The sequence below is a fragment of the Salminus brasiliensis genome, chromosome 4, assembly GCF_030463535.1.
Source record: "Salminus brasiliensis chromosome 4, fSalBra1.hap2, whole genome shotgun sequence".
In the NCBI taxonomy this organism is placed as follows: Eukaryota; Metazoa; Chordata; class Actinopteri; order Characiformes; family Bryconidae; genus Salminus; species Salminus brasiliensis.
The window spans coordinates 47,235,473-47,257,824 of NC_132881.1; the positions used below are offsets into that span (position 1 = coordinate 47,235,473).

General features: G+C 39.0%; 1 protein-coding gene across 1 annotated transcript in view; it reads left to right on the plus strand.

Moving 5' to 3' along the window:
* The first annotated feature begins 4,790 nt into the window (after positions 1-4,790).
* Positions 4,791-22,352, plus strand: part of tenm3 (teneurin transmembrane protein 3) — an 890,613-nt gene continuing 873,051 nt past the window's right edge. Inside the window, 1 exon segment of the mRNA XM_072677215.1 lies at positions 4,791-5,378. The gene's annotated coding sequence lies outside the window, so the exon portion shown is untranslated.

Consider the following 22,352-nt stretch of genomic DNA (forward strand, 5'->3'; position numbering starts at 1 on the left):
ATATATTACTAGTTTCAGTTAAGTTAGGTAATTTGTTTTGTACATAGCTAAATATCTAACCTTGAATTGATTATTTCAGTGTAGCTTTAACACAGTAATGAATTGACTCTTACATTGTAAAATTCATAGTATCCTCAATACACTGTTTACACTGTTAAATGTACTCAAATTGCTAACTTCTATGGTGCTGAATGAAAACTCCAAAAGTGTTCAAAATATCAGTCATATACATTGAAAAATCTCCCACAGAGTTGGGTTCCTGCTTCGGATGATATCACCGTGGTGAATTCAGATTAAAAACATGTATAGTGTTGAACGAGCAGCACTGTGTGTCATATTAATAAAGTTTAATTAACTCAGACTGTGTTGAATTAACACCCTCAGTGTCCAATTAACAGTGCCGAACTTACTACAGTGTTGAATCAGCTCTTGCAGTGTTGCTCTAGCACATACAGCAGTGGCCTCTAACCCACCTCCTGGAGATCTACCCACCTGCGGAATTTATGTCCAACCAGGAACACCTGCTCCAGCTCATCAAGGTCTTCCAGAGAGATCAGGTGCAGCAGGTTAGCAGGTTGTGCTGTTAAATGCTGTCTGATTGAACCGGTGCATGTAGGTTTGCACTTACTCTTGATGTTGAATTGAAAATATTGCAGTGCTGAAGTGTTTCTATACATTTTTTATATACATTTAATTTGTTTAACAGAATATATTCTGCGTCAGATCAACACATGCAGTGTTGAATTCAATCTGAAAGTGTTTATGAAAAACTCTACACTTCCAGTGTTGAATCTAATGTTTATGGTGAGTTGCTCTTAATGGTAAACTGAAACTCTAACAGTACTGAATCCACTCATATTGTTAAAATCCCTGGGATGATTAGTTAATTTGTGCATATAGAGTAGTTTTGCCCTTACGCTTGTGTTAGTTAGAATTAGTGAAGCATTAAAGGCTTAAATTACTGCCTAATAATGTGAAGTAACTCCTTAAATTCTTGCTATGTTTAATTCATGCTGTATAATTTAATAATTTCATTTAAATTAGTTATTTACATTTAAAAATATACATTAAATTTAATTATCATTTTTATTATTAACAATCTTACAGTGGCTAATTACATCATCAGTGTTGAGTTCAATGTTACTGATTATTGTCTGACTGATTATTTAAATAATGAAATATGCATATATGTAATATAAAAATATGGTGGAATTCTCTGGGATGATTTAAAACAGTATTGCTTACTGAACTGAATTCACTCTATTTAGGTATTCACCATCATGGTATTAAAGTCTACAACTAAAAATGTATTTTTACCGACCAACATGCTAACATAGTTATGCTTAAATTATGCTTAAAATGTCTTGAAACTCTTAACTGTACAAAATCCAAATGTTACATCATACCTACAGTGTTGAATTCAGTATTAATGTTGACGTTACTTATAAAGTGTTTAATTACAGCAGAGTTTTACTGTCACTCTTAATCAGTGTAGAAATTAATCACATGGTAAATCTACAGTGTCAGTGGTGACATCAATTACTCTTAAAGTGTTTCATTTAAACTTAGCCTGGGTGTTGATTTGCACCCAGAATCTAGTGCTAGTGTTTAAGTTACTGGTCAAGTGTGTAATAACAACAGACTGTCCCTCTTAAGCAGTGCAGCATTCACTCACAGGATTTGAATAAAACTCCTAAATATGCAGAATTAAGTGTTACATTATACTTACAGTGTTAAATCTACTCTAACTGTGGAAAATACTCTCAAAGTGTTAAATAACACTGAAAGTTAATTATGAAATTACTCAGAAAGCTTGTCGTTAAAGATAAGATAAGATAAGATAAGATAAGATAAGATAATCCTTTATTAGTCCCACAGTGGGGAAATTCTCAGTGTCACAGCAGAAATAGATAGCAAGACACTCAGTTACAAAAACGTAGATAACTTACCACTATATACACAAAATAAACATAATACATGATATATACATAAAATACATGATATTTACATAAAATAAAGTTCACAACTGTCTGAATTTCTATAATGTAATACTGACGTTACTTTGAAAGTGTTTAATTAAAATCTAGTCTTAGTATTGAATTTCACCTGGTGTTTAATTCAGTATTACTGAAACTGCCAGTAAATTGGTTAATTACAACTAATAGTTTTTGTCAATTTTATCCAGTGCAGTCTTTGTGTTGAATTACAGTGTTGAGTCCAGCATTAATGCTGACATTATGGAGTGTTATTATATTAAATTACCTTTACAGTGTTTAATTAAAACACAGGTTTAGTTTTGAATTACACACACAGCGTTGAACAGAGTTCAATTACATTGTTGAAACCAGAGTTAATTATGAAAGCTTTGAATTAAAACTCATATTAAATTACTTCTAGATTTAAAATTCAGTACTAATGTTGATATCACTTTTACAGTGTTGATTTAAACACACTGCTAATACTGAATTATGGCCTCCATGTGTTACTATGTTACTTTGAACACTGTAAATGTTGACTTGATGTATAAAGTGTTTACCTAAAACTGTCAGACAGTTGGATTACAGTGTTGAAATCAGTGTTAATTATGAAAATACTCTGAAAGCTTTTATTTAAAACTCTTAACTATGCAGAATTCAATGTAAAGATTAAAAACGTAAAACTCAGTCAGTGTTTAATTACAGTGTTAATGATGAAAATACTCTGAACACTTTTAATTAAAACTCTAAATAGTGCAGAATTTAATTTTTATTTGGAATGGAACACCTACAGGGTCCACTGTTAATGTTGAAATTGTTTTCAAACTGTTTAATTAAAACTCGTACATGTGCAGAATTCAGTATAGGTGTTAAATCACACCTACATTGTTAAATCTGGTGTTAATATGAAATGACATGAAATGACATGTTTAATTAAAACTATACTGAAACAAGTGATATTATTGAAAGTACTCTAAATGGTTTTAATTAAAACTCTTAACTGTGCCGGATTCAATGTAACTGCTGAATTACACCCACAGTGTTAAATTCACTGTAAATATAAAATTTAATTACTTAATTACTGAATTACACCTACAGAGTTGAAGGGTAGGGTTGATCTTGAAATGACATGTTTAATTAAAACCCAGTCAGTGTTTAGTGTTGAAACCAGTGTTATTAATGAAATTACTCTGAAGGGTTTTAATTAAAACTCTAAACTGGGCAGAATTTGATCTTTGTGTTTAATTATAACAGACTGTTACTCTTACTTTGATGCAGGTCAGGATTTACTCTTAAAGTGTTGAACTACGCCTACAGTGTTGAATCCAGCGTTAGTGATGATTAAAACTCTTAACTGTGCTGGATTCAATGTAACTGCTGAATTACACCCACAGTGTTACATTCTCTGTAAATATAGAATTTAATTAGTGTCTAATTACTGAATTACGCCTACAAAGTTGAGTGTACTGTTTAATTAAAACCCAGTGCTGAACTACATCTACAGTGTTGAATCCAGCGTTATTGTTGTAATTCTTCTTTGATTAAAGTGTTTGATCAAAAAACTGTGCTGGATTCAATGTAACTGCTGAATTACACCCACAGTGTTAAATTCACTGTAAATGTAGAATTTAATTAGTGTCTAATTACTGAATTACACCCACAGTGTTAAATTCACTGTAAATATAGAATTTAATTAGTGTCTAATTACTGAATTACACCTACAGTGTTACATTCACTGTAAATATAGAATTTAATTAGTGTCTAATTACTGAATTACACCCACAGTGTTACATTTACTGTAAATATAGAATTTAATTAGTGTCTAATTACTGAATTACACCCACAGTGTTAAATTCACTGTAAATATAGAATTTAATTAGTGTCTAATTACTGAATTACACCCACAGTGTTACATTCACTGTAAATATAGAATTTAATTAGTGTCTAATTACTGAATTACACCCACAGTGTTAAATTCACTGTAAATATAGAATTTAATTAGTGTCTAATTACTGAATTACACCCACAGTGTTACATTTACTGTAAATATAGAATTTAATTAGTGTCTAATTACTGAATTACACCCACAGTGTTACATTTACTGTAAATATAGAATTTAATGTGTGTCTATTTACTGAATTACACCCACAGTGTTAAATTCACTGTAAATATAGAATTTAATGTGTCTATTTACTGAATTACACCCACAGTGTTGAGTGTACTGTTGAAGTATGGTGTTTCATTAAAACCCAGTCAGTGTTTAGTGTTGGGTAGGGTTTTAATTAAAACTCTAAACTGGGCAGAATTACTCCTAGAGTTTTAAATCCAGTACTAGTGCTGATCACTAGTTTACCCCACAGAGCTGGATTCAGTGTTCATGTGAAAATGACTCAGAACTGAACCTCAGTGTTTAATGATAACAGACAGATCCAGAGGAGTTGAATTACCCCTGCAGTGTAGAATCCACTCTCATTGAAACGAGGGGGGCTCAATCCCAGCTCTGGGGACCCCACGCAATGCTCACTCTCCTGCCTGCCTTCCTTCCTTCATCCCGCATCCAGCACACCTGACCCAACTTCTCAGCTAATTAAGCAGCTCCTCAGGTGTGCTGAGGTGTGGAAAGCCCAAACACACCCTGAATGGGACCCACTCTCTCTCTCTCTCTACAGTGGTGAAGGAACTCTCAGGAGTGTCCATTCGTGTCCAGCTGGTCGTGGCCAGCTATATAAACCACCCTGAGTGTGTTGATGCAGCTCTAGGGTGTTTGGCTGTCTGTGTGAAGGCAGGCAGGCAGGCAGGCAGGCAGGCAGGCAGGCAGGCGGGCAGGGGGCAGGCTGACTGAAGCCACCACCGTCGCGTCACTTTTTCAAGTCTGTGCGCTTTGGTGGTCCTGGTGGTCCTGGTGGGGGGGGCAGAGAAGAGCAGAGCGTGACGAGACTGAAGCGTGTGGATCTCACGGAGGTTAAAACACGGAGAGAGAGAGAGGGGGAGAGAGAGAGAGAGCTAGAGAGAGCTAGAGAGAGACAGAGAGACACAGAGAGAGACAGAGAGAGAGAGCGAGGGGGAGAGAGAGTCGCTGTTCTCCTCCACCCGCGCTGCGCTGCGCTCGTACGCGTCTCCTCCGGAGCTCGCTGCCCGGCTCTCAGTCGCGGTTTTCCGCTGCATGGTTTTCCAGCCCGGTTTGTTTGTTTGTTTGTTTGTTTTCGCCGCAAAACGCTCCCCAGCTGCTCCCAGCGACACTTTCTCCTTCTCTTCCCCTTATTTTCCTTTATTTACTCGCGTTTCTGCCACGTTTCAGCCGCCAGCGCCTCTCCAGACATTTCTTTTTCATTCGTTGTTCAGTCCAGCTGCTCGCCTCACGGCTGCGGTGGAGAGAAAGCCTTCAGAGAACTCAGCAGAAAGGTAAAACACAAACTTCTCTTATTAAACTATTATTATTCCTTATGAAGAATTCAATCGATTAATCGCGGTAATTTTCCTCAGTTTCCTCAAGTTTCAACGGTTAATTAGCTACACTAACGGTTCCTACCTTCAGCATGTAGCCCAATGCTGGCTTGTAGCTACTGTAGCTTCTTCAGGTCTAGTTACCAAAATGATGGACAGTTGTTTGGTTTGGGAATCTGAACTCCAACAAAGTGTGGCCAGTAGATTATACGGCTACTAGTTTTGGTGGGTTGGTGGTGAACATCTGGTGATGTTTAGTTGGCTGGATATCCTAATGTTCATCCTAATGTTGCTGTCTTGGATTTATGAGGCAGAAGAATTGACCCTTGTTTGGACATCTGGGCATCACACCATGATGCTTCAGTTGGAGTTTAGTAGATGGCAAGTAGCTAGTCAAGATGGCAAGTTGGTGGTGAACATCTGGAGATGTTCAGGTATCTATGAACCCTTCACCTTATAACCGAATGCTTTCTTGCACTGGTTTATACTGGTTCAGTCCCTCAGGCAAAGTGGTTGACACTTGTTTGGACATCTGATCACACTTTGTTGGAGTTTAGTAGGTGGCGAACATCTGGTGATGTTCAGGTATCTACCTACCTTTCACCTTCACCTAATGCTGTCTTGGACTGGTTTGATGAGGTTCAGTCCTTTCTCAGGCAAAATGATTGACCCTTTGCTTCAGTAGGAGTTCAGGAGAGGGCGAGTGGTCAGAGTTGATGGTAAACATCTGGTGATGTTCAGTTAAGTTGCTCCTTGTTACAACCTGAGACTTTCTTGTTATGCTGTAATGAGGTTCAGGCAAGATGACCCAACACTTGTTTAGATATCTGATCACACTTTGTTGGAGTTTAGTAGGTATATAACAGGTAGGTGGTAAACATCTGGAGATGTTCAGGTATCTATGAACCCTTCACATTATAACCGAATGCTTTCTTGCACTGGTTTATACTGGTTCAGTCCCTCAAGCAAAGAGATTGACACTTGTTTAGACATCTGATCACACTTTGTTGGAGTGTAGTAGATGGCAGTTGGTCCGAGTTGGTGGCGAACATCTGGTGATATTTGGGTATCTACCTACCTTTCACCTTCAGCATAACCTAATGCTGTCTTGGACTGGTTTGATGAGGTTCAGTCCTTACTCAGGCAAAATGATTGACCCTTTGCTTCAGTAGGAGTTCAGGAGAGGACGAGTGGTCAGAGTTGATGGTAAACATCTGGTGATGTTCAGTTAAGTTGCTCCTTGTTACAACCTGAGACTTTCTTGTTATGCTGTAATGAGGCTCAGGCAAGATGACCTGACACTCGTTTAGATATCTGATCACACTTTGTTGGAGTTTAGTAGGTATATAACAGGTAGGTGGTAAACATTGGGAGATGTTCAGGTATCTATCTACCCTTCACATTATAACCGAATGCTTTCTTGCACTGGTTTATACTGGTTCAGTCCCTCAAGCAAAGAGATTGACACTTGTTTGGACATCTGATCACACTTTGTTGGAGTTTAGTAGGTATATAACAGGTAAATGGTGAATATCTAGTGATGTTCAGATACTTGCACTTCAGCTTATAACCGAATGCTTTCTTGTACTAGTTTATACTGGTTCAGTCCCTCAAGCAAAGCGGTTGACACTTGTTTAGACATCTGATCACACTTTGTTGGAGGTTAGGAGATGGCAGGTAGTCCGAGTTGGTGGTAAACATCTCAGAAAGTTCAATTACTTAGTTTCACTATTGCCTATGTCCACTAAACACAGCATATCATTATGATCACCACACTTTACTAGGATGCCAACGTGTGTTACCTTGTCGTTTGTCCTCTCAGGCTTACTTTACGAATGGCCGACTGAATTCTAGCTACAAGGTTCGATGTTTACTGGTTGTAATTTTTGCCTGCAGCTGTAAACACTGATCGTTTTTATTCGCTTCAACCTAAAAGGTTCATCAGTGTGTGTGAGTTAGCGCTCTGTCAAGAGCAGGAGTGTGGACCCGCCTGGTACAGGTGCCTTTTAATGAAGCCTACCAGCCTATTTATAAAAGGACCCGCATTGCCAATAATTGAATGCTGTCTTATACTGGTGTGATCAGGTTCAACCACACAGGCAAAGTGATTGACCCTTGTTTGGGCATCTGATCACACTTCGTTAGATTTCTTCGTTAGGTTGCTTCAGTATTTTGCTCGAAGTCGGAATTGGTCTCGTACTTGATTGGTACTGAAGTGCATGTCTGGAGTGGGCCCTTTACCAGTAACTGGTGCATCTGATGAAGCCAGCTTACTTATCCAGGTTCTCCACTGTGAAGTGTCGCATTGTTTTCATAGTAAAGTTTAAAGTCAGCTCAGTCAAACAGACATGGGAGTTTCTGTCCTTCAAGCAAACCTTGTATCTCCAAAATGGCAGCTTTTCAATTACAGTTGGTGTAAATGCAGACGGATTAAAAACAGAGATTTTCTGTTCCTCCGTTAATCATGACATTTGGATACAATAGAATATTCAGATTCACAAAAATGGCAGAAATTGAGATTGAGGTTTTTGCATGAGAGTCTCACAACCAGAAGCGTCGTTAGACCTGATTTGTCCAAACTGTCCAAACTGGCAAAAAGTCACATTTATCCTGAATTGCTGAGCCTGACTACTGGACCAGTCATGCAGATTCACTACAGGCACTACATGTCCCACAATGCTCAAGCATCTTTCCAAAAGTGAGTAGCAATCGCTTTCAGAGCCGGTTTATTTTGTTTGTAATGGACATTCTTAAATATTTTAAATATAGTCAGCCACGCAGCAGACGAGGTAAAGACAGCACATAGCTGTATGTTTTGGATAAGGCCACTTAGAACCGTATAACCGACCAACAATACAGATTAGACCTCTGACGCTACGGCATTTGTTAAACTAGCAAAGGCGTCAGTGTCGTTACCATAGGCTTTACGTATTCTAGCTGGTGGAAGGAGCATTGTTGACACAAGCTTGCAAAATGAGCGCCGTGATCTCGCCAATATAACAGTAAACTACTCATTTTAAAAACTTGGGTTCTTTAGCTAACATGAACCGATAAGACGATCACAGTCTCGATGGCAGTTTTTGCCACAAAGCAAATATTTTGTTGCATTAATATTACTACTAGTAATAATAATAATAATCATAATAATAATATTAATGTCTAATTATAGTATTTCTAATTTATTATTATTACTACTAGTCATAATCATATTAACTTGTAATATTCTTAGGCGACCAGAAGGGTACAGCTGTGCCCCGCTAAATTCTTTGTACCTCGCTACAAGAAGTAGCTTAGAAATGCCCCTGCTCACAACACACATTTTTTGTTTGTTGTATTAATGTTTTCTTAGAGTAGCATAATGTAAAATATCATGGCTGTCAGAGAGAAAAAAATGACAATTTTTAGTTTTACATTTTATTTTTTTAGTTTCTCACTTCACATTTCACTTAATTTTAAGTTTGACGCTCCCATACTAAAACCCTGTATCTCCAAACTGCTGCTTTATAGGGGAAGGGGGAAATAAACCTTAACTTTCAGTGGTTTTGTTACAAGTCATTAGAGCATTTCTATTGGTTTGTTCATTTTGTGTATATATATATATATATATATATATATATATATATATATATATATATATATATATATATATATTAATAATAATAATAATAATAATATAAGGTAGAATATTATTGCTGTCAGGTCAAAACTATTATTTTATACAAAACTTTAGTTTTTTTTTTTTTTTAATATCCATATCATATTGATATATCCATCTCACCTTATACACTTATACCTTTTATATAGCTTCTCCTCATTCAACTGCGTTTTATTTATATCTTCTCTACATTGCACGTTTGGTCAGATGCTAACTACATTTCATTTGCCTGATCTCTTGTTCTTTCTCAGTGACTGCGAAGTTAAGTACAATCTAATGTTTAATATTTCACGTCATATGGAATTCCTGCTGTATTTATTTGATGCTTTGAGAACCTTATAAATATGTTAAAAGTAATGATTCAAAAGAATTCATTGCATTGACTTGTTTGAATAATTTATAAATTATTAAATTGTTTCCTTATCCTAAAAAAAGTGACCATTTTCGCGACCCAGGGTTTTGTGACCACAGCAATTTGTGTAAATATTAAATCAGTTGATGAATTGCATCATCTGCAATCTCCCTGTACTGTACTTTACTTTCACTTCTGAACATTAGCTGATGTGGCTTGTGCAGCCGGACTGATTCCCCATGCACATGGCGATGCACTCTGACTGCTGGGCTGCTGGATTACTTTCACTTTGCTGTTAAGTTGTGCGCTTACCGAGGAAGGCGGCTGTGCCAGTATTTTCACTTGAGCAGATGGTTAAAAAGAGCAAAATCGGTTTGAATTTCCATCATGTATGGATTTTCGGGCCTTCCCACTGAAATCCTCATTTTGTCAGTAATGCGTCTTGCGTTGGGTATTCCTGGAAGAGCTGTCTCAAATCTCACCTCACGCAGCTGCCTGAGGAACTCAATAGCACTCTTAGAGGTGTTTTTAAATTGAGTTGATCCGAGATGGGGCTTTATTGAAATCGGAGCGCCTCCCACTTGTAACTGTGTTATTTTTCAGTAATGGGCGATCATGAGCTCTGTTCCCGTATTCAGATGCGTCTGATGTCCTTTCAGCGGGATTTTATTGCAGATGATGATGATGATGACGATGATCTTTACACTAGCTGAAATACCTGGCAGTTGGTCCAGGAACAGGTGCCAAACAACACAATTAAGGAGATCAATAAGGTGATGAGGCAGCTAGAGCAAGAGAGCAAGATGGAGAGGTTGGGGGGGGGGGGGAGTGTGTGTGGAGGGGTGGTGGTGGTGGTGGTGGGGGGTATCTGGAGGTAGAGAGGTACACTGATAGGGGGGATAGCGCTATTGTAATTAAGGATAAATGGGGGCAGGGAGACACCGGAGAATGCCTCCTGCAGGTAATTTGTTTTTTATTGAATATATTTATCAACATTAAATGACTTTTTTATTTTGGGAAAATGAAAGGAACTTCAGCCTTGGCTGCTTGTGTACATAAATCGCCTGATTCGACATAGCAGAGAGCAGCTGCTGAGCTCGGGAGGGCATTTTCTGAGCACCGGCTCCCTGATGGATTGCGACGGTGCTGCTCTCATCGGGATTGATTATCAATATGCATCATTTGTTTTCTTTATTACACCTTTCCTCATTTAGAAAGAAACCCAAGGAATTTAATAAGATCCGTCATGCAGTTATCCAGCTCTTTATTATATTGTGCCTCCTGCAATCGTTATTGTCAAAAAAAATCCTCCTTTATTACTGTATTGTTTAGATGGAGTCATTTGGGGTTCAGTTTACAACCCCTTATGGAGGGACCACATTGAGAGCATTGTAACGTCTGTAGATGCGATATGAAAAATGGCATGTATTGCTACCAACGTCATATAGAATGTGTATGAAGATTGCTTATGATCAGTGCTGGACACAATATTGGCATCTTACCACGCTTATGTACACATGTAGTGTAGGAAATGCTAAGGAGGAGTGATGCATTATGCTGTACGGCATGGTACCACTGTAAATAGTAGCTTTCTGTGATCGTTTAGCTCCGTATCTGTGAGACTAGAGGTTTAGTCATGCTGTATATATTGTGTTAAGTCCTGTACAGAGGTGTTAGGCCCTTAATCACATGATTTAAACTCATGTCTCCTTCAGCAGTAATAGAGTTTGTACTGTAGAAGCTCCGTCAGAACAGATAAAGCAGGTGAACAGAAATCCAGTAAACAGGAGAAACTAGAGCTTCTCATTCTGAAGAAAGAAAGTAGTGAGATCTTGTCGGTGAGCTAGTCTGAAGAACAGAGCTCGGTTCCTCCAGGTTTCTCCTGGATGCCCCCCAGTCCAGCCAGCACAGCGTGGAGGATGTGTTCAACTCCATCATCATCATCAGCAGCAGCAGCAGCAGCTCACCTGATTTACCATCATTAAGCCCTGATTTACCACCAAACCAGGTGTTGATCTGAGGAGAACTCTAAATAACACTAGACTCCATGAGAGAGGAGAACTTTGGAGATGTTCTAATGAAGAACACAGTGAAGGAGAACCTCCACCACTTTCTGTAGGAGTGTTATTGTTAGTGTTTATTCTAATATCAGAGTTTTAGTGGCCCTCAATTATGTGAACTTATCCATAACTCTGCATGTCATTGTTGCGATCCTCTCTCTCTCTCTCTCTCAAAGATGTCCAGTAGTTAGGAGGTTCACCTGTTCTACAGCGACTGATCAGCTCAATATTTTCTGTTGCAAAATATGCATTCATGTAATTTTAAGTACTTTTGTAAAACAAACTACAGCTAGGCTATTTCAAACTGAATATTTTGTCAATTTTAATATTGCATGCATTAGAAGTGATGCGTCCAATTACTTCACAAAATTGCACGAGGAAAGGTGAACATTTAGTTCTTGAAGGTGATGAAAGTGTTGAAATATGCGAAATGGACAAGCATAAGAATCTGAGACACCTTGAAAAGAACCAAATTGTGATGTTCTAGACAATGACTGGGTCAGAACATGTCCAAAACATTAGGCAGGTATTGTGTGGTGTTCCCGGTATGCAAGGACAACCGGTGAACTGGTGCCCAAGGCACATTGATGTTTGTGGAGGCCCTTACGGGAAGCCCTTACAGGGCTTACAGGAAAAGATCTCCTGCTATCATCTGAAGGTGGTTAAGGTGGTTAAGGTGTCCAGATACCACAGCAGGACTCCTTCAGAGGTCTTGTAAGGTCCATGCCTCAAATGGTCAGCACGTGGGGGACTGACTCCGTTTTAGGCAGGTGGTACTAATATTATGGCTGATATAGAAGTGTATATATCATAATGTGGACGTTTCTGTACCGCCTAGCTCTAGAAATTGGATAAGTCTGTATTGGCTAGATCTGGAGATGTCGACACTTGCTATGCTTGTGTATTCTGTGGACTTGACAAGGCACCATGGATCAGGCTGTCAGTTTCCACATAGGTCCTTAACAAAGCAAACCTAGTGGTTTTATCCTTTGCTGAGAAGCTCCAGTCACGTTGCCTTTTCATGAGTAATGCTGGGGATTATGGCTCGATCGACCACACAGGTGAAGCCAACCTTTAGGAGCACCTCTGAAGTTGTGTGGGTATTTATTTATTTATTTATTTAAAAGCAGCTGGAGATATCGGGGCCATGGGAGAACATTTGGTCTACCAGTGGTCAGCTGCTGATTCAGGGATGTGAGTTTGGAGTTTGTTAATTAAGACCAGTTCTCCTCAATACTTTCCATTTAACGTCTTCTTTCAAACGCTGCAGACATGCAGTGAGAACCTGTATATGATGAATATAATTAAACTTAACATTAAAACGCCCCTCTCTGACATTAGAGCACGTAGGCAACACAAGAGATCTCCCATGTTTCCGTAAGTGTATTTATTAATATGGCAGTACTCTGTCATTTCCAGGCCAGGCGGGACTGATTTCCGACATGTAGTGGATCTGCCAGGTGAGATTCACCCCAATGACCCCCAGAGCCCCGGGCCATTTCGCAACACCACCTCTGTAGCACATCGGTCTGAACACAACAACCCAGCAACCCATCATCTGTTTTCAAGAATGCCAGAAAAAATTATTGTATTATTGTTCACCAAAATTTGCGTTAATTTATAGTTTGAATAACTAATACATTTATTTAAAGTGAATTCGAGATCTTGCAGGTTTTAAGCCCTGCACAGAACATATTTACCATCTTATCTTATTAAATCAGACGTATGAAGTCAGGATGCATGCAAATAAAAAAAAATAAAAAAAGACAGAGAAAAGAAAAGGAAAAGAGTATCCTGGCTAACCAGCTGCCGGCTGGATGTGTACAGAGAATCAGTGAACCAGATCTAACTGGACAGTAATGCAGAGCTGATGGACAGCGCCACGGTGCTGAAATGCTTTCACAGCCTTAGCAAAGCTCAGGCCTGACCACCGAAATCAACAGGCTGCACATCACTCACAGCAAAGCCTTACAGTGGACATGCCACACTGCTGCCTGTGTATTGCTTTTTATATATTGTCGCTGTCATGAGAACCCTGTGAGCTCTGTTTCTTTTGGAGCCAGTACATTTTTTTTCAAGCAAAATTTTCTGCTGTAATTTTTTTTACATTTAACAGATACTTGCATTTAGAGTGTTTACTCTAAACCTCTCTGCTAGTCATCTGATTTGGAGAATACGTTTACAAGGTACAACAAACTGTTTTCTATAAAAGTGACAATATTAATCTCTGTACCAACAAATCAGATAACAAAATAGATGTACTCTTCAATTCATGCTATATTTTGATGCTAAAAGAACTGAGCAGTGAGTGAAAATGGGACCGTTACCTTCAATACCTTGGGTAGGTTAATGTATGTACATTTGGTGCAACGTATATAGCTACTAGAGCCTCCAGATTGAATCTTCCCGCAGCATTTTACATATTTACAATACACACAGTGCAGAATGTCTCATAGTTTATAATCAAGCCTCTTGACTCCATTTATTTTTGTTTATTTCCTTTTATTTTTGAATCAACAATTTCTTTTAAAGCGAAGTTTTCTATTGTGAACCTTTTTGGAAATTCTTTGTTTGAATTTAGTGTCTATTAATGTAATGTAATGTAATGAAACGAGTGTTTCTTTTTCTCAGCTAAACCTGGTCATTTAGAGAGAGAATTTGCAGAGTACAAAAGAACATTTTCCACAAATCTAATCAGTTTTAAATGAATATGTATTTTTTTTATATTAGCCCATGTTCCACACAATGCCATGCTATATTTTGATACTTAAAGAACACAGAAGCACAGAGTGAAAAATCGACAATTGCCTTCAATAACTATTTTTTTTTTTACATTTGATGCTACATATGTAGCTACTGGGCTTCCAGAGCAAATCTTCCCACAGTGTTGTATCTTGTTTTGCATATTTACAATACAAAATGTTCCAGTTTATAGTTGAGCTTTGTGACTTTTAATGCTCAATAAACAGAGCAGAGAGAGGGAAATAAGAAAATTGTATCCAGATTTATATATTTACATTTAATGAAATAAACATGGCTATCGGAGCTTCCAGTTTGAATCATCCCAGCATTTGACACAATCATAATATATGCAGAACTTCTCCCAGATTATAGCTCCGCTCCATTTGTTTTAGGTTTATTTTAATCAGTAGAATTTTTTTAAGCCAAAATTGAATTTCTTATATTAACAGATACAAAACTTGCAGATTTAGAGAGAAACTTGCAAGGTACAAGAAGACTATGTATGCAGTGTTTAGGAAAAAGTGGAATATTGTCTGTATCATGTCGTTTAGTTTTATGTATTTTTAATGATTTAATGAAACAAGCAAAGCTATTGAAGCCTCCAGAATGAATCTGCCAACAGCATTTTACACATTAACAATACAAGCAGCGCAGAATCTCAGTTTACAGTTGTCTTGTGAATCAGTTTCTTTTTCTTTATTTTCTTTTATTTTTAATTAATAGAACCAATAGAACGTTCAAAGCGAAGTCTTCTGTTGTAATTTCTTACATTAAGATACTAAATTAAGAACATCTGTTCTGATGCTTAACCAACAGCGCAGAGAAAATGGTAAAAAGGGAAACTTGTGTTTATTGTGGTGTTTAGTTTTATGTATTTACATTTAATGAAACATGCATAGCTTTTAGAGCTTTCAGGAGAAATCCTCCTACAGCATTTTTCATATTTACAATACAGAATTTATCATAGTTAGTAAGCCTCATATTTCTGAACCCACTAGAGTTATTCAGAGCTAACCTTTCTATTCCAATCTCTTATATGAACAGACACTAAATTAAGAGCTTTTATTCGGATGCTTAAAGAATTGAGCAGAGCGTGAGAAAAAGGAAAATCTGACTTAATTGCATCGTTTAATTGAAATTTAATGAAACACACATGCCTCTTGGAGCTTCTGGAAGGAATCTGCCCACAGCATTTTGCATAGTGACAATACAAACAGTGCAGGATTTCTTCTAGTTTATTATAAATCTGGACTAAAACTTGTTTTGCTTGCTGAAATTTGTCAGATAAGCCTGTAATTGCACAGTGCTGGTGGTAAATCATTTCCCTGATTTAATACCCTTGGTAATGAGGCTGCAGACAGCATTTCTCTGTCGGATCAAGGGCCAACCAAGAGAAGGAGGGGGGACAGGGGGTGGGGATTCCCACTCTGGCTAGATTTTTAATTTTCTTCTGGTCACAGGCTTTGCATTGATGAGTTCACACGTGTTAAGCTCGCCCCAAATGGTGGCGTGTAGGTGGGTTAACCTTGATGTGTGAAGCAGGGTGGCGTTGTGGGGTGGGGTGGGATGTAGAATCAAGCGGTAAAACTTTGAGGGGCTTCTGTTATCCGAGTCGAGAACATGGACATGAACTGTAATTCAGTGATTCAAGGCTAAAAGCTGGTGCTCTGACATTTGTCTCCAGGGATGGAGGTCACCGTGCTTTAATATCTGCCCAATGAAGTGGCCAGTGCGTTGGTTCGGCATGTGGTTGGAAAAGGGCACTCCGCTGAGTCTCTAATGGTTAAAGGAGCACAGGATCGTTGCAGTAGTAACCCCAGTGGTCTCGAGTGGTGAGAGGAAGGCGCTCTCTCCTGACAGCAGCTCGCTACACCTCAGCGTTGGGTAATCAGATCTGAGAGTGGTGTATAGAAAAAGCGGTTAGCAACACAAGGACGAGGAGAATCTCTGTTCTTTGCGGGTTTGATGACATTGGGCTAAATTTGTACAGCAGGTTTATTAAAAGCAACACTCGTAATTAACAGCAACCGACTGAAGAGTCGCCCCTCAAGCTACCTTTGTATTACCTGGATAGATGAGGATGAGGATGATGATGATGTTGTACTGACCTAAAAGCATGGCAGAACGTCTTGCTTCGTGTTTGTGATCAATACTGCGATGTCCTGCTTGTCCCGAAATCTATCCAGCGCTCTGGAACGGTGGATTGTCTGGCCGCCTTTTCTTTGTTGGGGGGGAAATAAAGGAAAGAAAGAGGAACATTCAGTTTGGTTTGTTTCGACGCTCAGTTGCGTGATTCTTTGTCGCCAAAAACAGACGACAAATTGATTGATTTGTGAATTGATGAATTTTTCTCCCCTGCCTTCTTCACTTACAATTAACGCCTTCAAAGAGTGCGAAGGCTGGCGCGTGAAAGAACGGCATTGGGAGGCCGCACTAGGAAATTGAAATGAATAGGCCGGCAGAAGCTGAAAGACACAAAAGCCAACGGAGCTGAAAAGTAAAATGCGTCTGGTGTTTTTTAAGAGCGCATACCTCGGCGTGGTATTTTTGAGCGCCTGCTTTCTATTAGCGGTCATATTTGGAGACTTTTCACTATGGCTCTGAGCGTCCTTGGGACGGGCAATAACAGCAGGGTTTGTGCTCGCCTGAATGGCGTGGCGCATTTTTGTTCAGGCAGACTCAAAAGGGCCGATGGGCCGACTGTAATGACATTAGGAAGACGGCTGGCGGATAAGGATGAATAAGCAATGCCTTATAACTTCTCCTGTTTATTTGGATTGGCTTTTTTTCTTTTTTCACCACGGCTTGTCACGGGAAGGTGTTTGGGAGCTAAATAAGTGGATGCATCAGTATCCCACTGTCGAAGCCATGATGAAAGATTTTGCATTCAAGCTCCGTGTCAGCGTGGCCTGTGTTTGTGCGAGAGGCTCTACAGTAGAGCTCATTTGGTTGGAATGCTTGTCACAGACTCTGGAAATCTGAGTTTGGACACACGATTACCCAGCAGGGTGGTGGCTGAGGTTTTGATGCACAGTCTGTTTGCAAAGTGAATTTCCACTGATGGCGAGGAGGGAATGTGGCTGTATGGAGGTTTTAGTGTTTAGGCTTTTTTTTTTTTTTTTTTTTTTTTACAGTTTTAGCATTTTTGGTAGAGTGTAAAAAGGTTTTAATGTTAAAAATATGCCAGTTTAAACGGACCAATAATGAAATGTTTCTTTTGTATTTTTTTTATTTTATGTCATTTGCACATAAACTTAGATTCACAAGTATGGTTGTCTTTGGACATACATGCTCATAGTTACCAGTATACATGACAAAGCATGGAAAAAAAAAACCCAAAAATAAGAAAAAGAATTAATTAATAAAATTAGCAATTTTAGACTAAATAAAAAATATCAAATTAATAAAAAAACTAATAAAATAACAGCTGCCATATCTGCCACAATCTAGGCATTTTCTGATGCAACTCTTGACCATTGGCCCAGTGGAAGCACTTTTGTAACCTGGGTTAACCAGAAACTGGTTGGACCAAAAACAGGTGGAACTTGAGGGCAAAAGTGTATCATATATGTGTATATATATATATATATATATATATATATATATATATATATATATATATATATGTATGTATATGTATAATATTAAAAAATATAATAATAAAAAAATTGTATGATTTTTTTTTTTTTATTCTGGGGTTGGAATTTTTATATATATATATATATATATATATATATATATATATATATATATATATATATATATATAACTACAAAAATAAAATGTTTAATTTTTTTAAAATGTTTAAAATGTTGATTTCTATTTTTATTACAACACATTCAATTAGAAATATCATTTATATAAAAATACAAAAATGCAAATTACTCAATAAGCAAGTTGTATCAATGTATCCATATATGGGATCCACCCAGACAGCTAGTTTACACGACTTCAAGCGGTCAGCCGTTACATTATTACCACCTGCCTAATAATGAGTAGGGTCCCCCTTATGCCGTCACAACAGGTCTGACCGCTCAAGGCATGGCCTCCACAACACCTCAGAAGGTGTCCTGTGGTATCTGGCACCAAGACGTTAGCATCATATCCTTTAATGAAGTTCTGTAAGACCCTGTTCTCCAGTTCACAGGTGGTTCCTGCCTTGGAGCACTTTCGGTAGGTACTGACCACTGCGTACTGACCCTGACGTTTTGGAGATGTTCTGACTCTGTCGTCTAGAACATTTCTCCTGCTTCAACATCGCCATCACCTTCAAGACCTGACTGTTCACCTGCTGCCTAATGTATCCGTCCCTTGACAGACCCCTTCACTATTCACTATTATCGCCAATACTATTAGTATTAGACCTGTTAGACCTTTAGTAGCAGCTGCCTGCTGCCTTTACCTGTCCGTGCTCGTGTGAACGGAGAAGTGAATTTAAGAAGTGTTGCGTCTTTACTGAGGAAAGTTTAGAGCCTCGTTCTCCACCACCCTCACGCAACTTCCACAGCGGCAATTTGTTGCCTATTCCACCGAGACTCAGGAGTTTGTGGGAGTGAAAATTGCCCTTGCTTTGGGTGATAATTTGCTGCAAGCCTTTCCGTTTGACATCAGCGATCTATATGTAGTCACTGTTGGCTGTGTGTACCGCTCGTTTGTCCCCTGACCCGGGCAGCCGTCGTAGGGTGCCGTCTCACCCCTGCCTCGAACAATGACTTCCCCAGCGAGGTGAAAACCAGCTGTCTGTCACCATCTGCCTCGTCCTCAGTCCCGCATCCTCTCTGGAGCCCAGCTGTGTGCCATGCCACATTCAGCTCGTTTCTTGGCACCTTTTAATGGGAAGATACACAGAATAAATATATAAATATATAAATAAAAAGCAAAGCAAGGCGTACGGCCTGCGGAGGAGCCAGCCTTCCTTCCTTCCTCGCTGCAGGCGTGAAGTGTAAACGTCTTGAATTGCTATATGAAGAGATTTTGATTGTTTTAAAACCATGGTGGCTGACAATAAAGCTGAAAACCAGAAGGAGGAACGATCGTTAAATTGGATTGGAGCTCGCGGCAGAAGTGGTATTAAACAATGCGTGCTCGCAAATCTTTGGAAAGTGTCTCATATTCTTATGAATGAAGTGATCTCAAATGTAATGGAGGTTTTAATCTTACATGGCAGGCAGGAAATTGTGCCGTCAGGCGTCTACTTGAACAGTATTGAGGTCAACAGAGTGTTTTAAATTCTGGAGTTAAAAACAATAAAGCGGCGTTCTGTATGAAGGCAGACACCGCGAGAACTATATTAACCTTTTCTGAATGGCATGATAACGCTGGAATATTTGATAAGTGGGTGTTTAAATGAAAAACGTATCAATTGAAGCTTTCTGCTTAAGGATTTTCCAATCGCCGCAGTCTTGCTCGCGGACCGGGACCGTAATTGAGTTTGGTGTGAGGACTGAATCCGTTTAAAAGATTTCACTAACTGTGTAAACTGGATTACGTGCCTCATCTGAGCACTCGCTCCAGTATATTTGGGTAATGGCGCACATAGATTTTGGGCAGATTTGGTTTGTCTAAATAAGCTACTTTAGCTGTATGTTTGAGCCACAGAGGCAGGGGTTTAGCTGAGTTTGCTGAATCCGAGAGGCTGAGAGCTTTGCTGCCTCGCTGCATTGACTCTTGGAGATTCTTGGCTGTTTCGAGATTCTTGCAGCTCGCCGGCATGTCAGCCCTTCATAGCCACTGGTCATAATTGTCTTCTGGAGATGTTCTGAAGCCTTTATTATGATCCGAGACTCCAATCTGATCTTTGTTTGTATAAATAATCCAGCCCCACAGTTTAGATCAGACGAGCTGCTGATAAATGGGATCAGTACAATCCCTTTATTTTCAGTATCAGTTTCTATAATCAGACTTTCTAGACTGATCTGATTTAGTTTAGTTTTTATAGTGTTTAATATTTTATAATCAAGTCTGACCAATCAGCTCCCAGCTTCTGTACAACACTGTAGTCTAATCACTTCCTGTGTGTGTGTAATGGGCTATTTGTTGTTGGTCTACTGGTGTTTAGTAACTGGTTTATAGTGGGTGAATGTGCTGTGTGTAGCATTAGCGTTAGCCTCCACTCGGTTCTGAATGGGTTCTTCAGTGCTGGTTTAAGAACAGAGAAAGGCGAGCGAGCGGTTCTCCGGTTCTCCCGCTGGTAAAACGGGCCGTTTCAGTGAGTTTTATAAAGGGTCAGATATTATGGTCTGTTTTCAGGTTCCACTGTAAAATGGCTCCACACTGCAGAACCTCAACTCCTTTATTTACCTTCTAAGAATGTCCGCACTGCTGCTGCAACCGGCTGGTATAATGTTTGTTAATGGAACCTTAATGACCCCCTCAGGACACCAGATGGCGCTCTGAACACTCTAGGGAAAAAAAACTGGAACTGGATCAGTAATTAAATGGACAATACCCGACCCATTAGAATATGCCTGGATCGGCTTTGACATCCCCAATAAGTAAATAAATAAATACATTTATATGGGAAACACTAGTGTGGTAAATTCTCTCTAACTTGTGTGTTTTGTTTTTACCACAGTGTTCCGAGCACAGTGCTCACACACACAGTCGGAACTGGATCGGGCCAATAATACCCAAATACCCAGTCCATTAGAATATGCCTGGACTGGTCCGGATCCTCTTTTCTACAGTAATTAGGAAAAGCCTAGAAAGGACTTCTTGTGACTCTGTGCGATTTTTGCAACAATTGGACATCTCCCATGAATTTCCCTTAAAGCAGCATTATGTGAGAATTTAGAGGTCTTGCTCCTGGGCTCCCCCTGTAGTCAGAAAGTGGAATTTGCACTTTGGGCCACCCTTCGAGCGCCCTTTGCATGCAATTTACAAGCTGAGAGTTCCAGAAACTTGATCTGAAGGTGGAGCAGCATGTGGGCTGAGGCGGTAGAGTAATACTACAGGATTTTACACTAATATGACTCTATGGGTTCTGCAGAGTTACACAGCAGCAGTTCTGGAGAGAGGTTCTCCTCCTGCAGCTCCACCACCTAAGCTTCATATAGTGCAGTAGCAGCAACGCTCCTGCCCGGAGTGGGAATGACGGAGACGCCGTTCTCCCCGTTTCAGTCAGTGGAGCATCAGCATGATCCTGAAGCTGCTGATTTAAGGCAAAATGCTTCATAATGTTGCTTTAAGTCTGAATAATATTTTGCACTGCGTGTGCTGCCGGGTTGCATGTTCCTGACCCTGTCTAGATTCCAACACTTTGACACGCTTTGAATCTACGACTGCCTCTTTGTAAGACTTCCCTGAATTCTCTGTGGCCTTCAGCTGTAGTCAGCAAGAGGCTTGTTAAAATTAGATTTTTTTCCCCACCACAGCTGATAAATGGTGTGAAATGGTGACCTCATACTATAGTTTGTAAGTGAATGTAAAAGTCCTCCTTATCACATCTTGGTGCTTTCTATGCCAACGTTTTTCACAGTGTGCAGACAAAATCCAGCCTAGTTCTTAGTAACCAATCAAAGTGCCAAGTAATATATGTAGCTAATTACCTACTGTTATGAGAACATTGGTGGCAATGTGTTATTTGGCCCATAACCTACTGAAGAATTTGAGACTGGGGGGTTCTTTTCGGTATATCAGAGTTAATTACTGCACCAAATCAAGAGCAGAGCGAAAGGGTAGTACATGTAGCAGCTGACCTTTATCTCCAAATATCTTTCATATGTGTAAAGATTGAATTTAGTGAATGTGGGGCTGATCTGACCTTACAGTTGCACAGGCTTAGGATTTTATTAGGATGTATTTTTACGGATTATATTAGTAGTATATAATAATACATATTCTAATGACTGCATTAGGGTATGTATTATTATATACTGCTAATATAATACATAAAAATAAGATAAAAAGATAATCCTTTATTAATCCCACAGTGGGGATATTCTCAGTGTCACAGCAGAAAAAGTATAGGAAGACACTCAGATGTAAAAATGTAGAGAAATTACCAATATATACACAATATAAATAATAGTAGTAAAAAGCAATAACCATTAACAAATAATTAATTGCACGTGGGGGGGGGTATTGCACATTAAAATCCTAATTTAAATTAGTATACTGTATAG